Source organism: Acomys russatus, chromosome 9, assembly GCF_903995435.1.
Source record: "Acomys russatus chromosome 9, mAcoRus1.1, whole genome shotgun sequence".
Taxonomy (NCBI): Eukaryota; Metazoa; Chordata; class Mammalia; order Rodentia; family Muridae; genus Acomys; species Acomys russatus.
The window spans coordinates 61,563,444-61,564,188 of NC_067145.1; the positions used below are offsets into that span (position 1 = coordinate 61,563,444).

At 45.6% G+C, this 745-nt stretch overlaps 1 pseudogene; it reads right to left on the reverse strand.

The window, feature by feature from the left end:
• Positions 1–442: 442 nt before the first annotated feature.
• Positions 443–537, reverse strand: LOC127194080 (uncharacterized; annotated as a pseudogene).
• Positions 538–745: the final 208 nt, after the last annotated feature.

The window sequence follows — 745 nt, forward strand, 5'->3', positions numbered from 1 at the left end:
GTGGGGATTTCTACAGAGATGCTCCAACACAACGTAAGGAGAAATGAGAGAAAACGCAGAGAAGTGACATCAGCCCCCTTTCCTACTTAGCATTGGGAATTATGGACCACAGCTTCTCTGTAGGATCTAGAAGGATAAAAAAGTACACACAAAGACAATCTCTCCAAGCAAGAAGACTATGGAGGCCATCTTGGAAGCTGCCTCCATCAAACGAATGTGATGGAGAGCTACTTTATGACTGACGCTAAACTGGAGGGCAGTAGGCTTACAAGACAATGCTGAGGGCCGGAGAGATGGCTCAGTGGTTAAAAGCATTGCCTATTCTTCCAGAGGTCCTGAGTTCAATTCCCAGCAACCACATGGTGGCTCACAGCCATCTATAATGAGATCTGATGCCCTCTTCTGCAGGTAAAGCACTCATATGCAATAAATAAATCTTAAAAAAAAAAAAAGACAATGCTGAAGTCTTGTTCAGGGGCCATGCTAATCTCCTCTGCATCGTTCCAGTTTTAGTATATGTGCTGCCGAAGCCGGCACTGAGTTCTTGAAGGTGAATTTTCGGTTTCTCTAGTCAAAGCAGCAGTCAGCGTGGTGTTGGAGATATAAGGCAAGGTGGAGAAGGAAATCCAGTCGGAATGAGATGCAGATGAAATGGACCCTGTAGAAGATGGCGGTGCTCTTAGCCAGGTTCCAGTATTAGGGTGAGTTGTGGTGGGCAGACACTACTGCACATAGAATGAACACT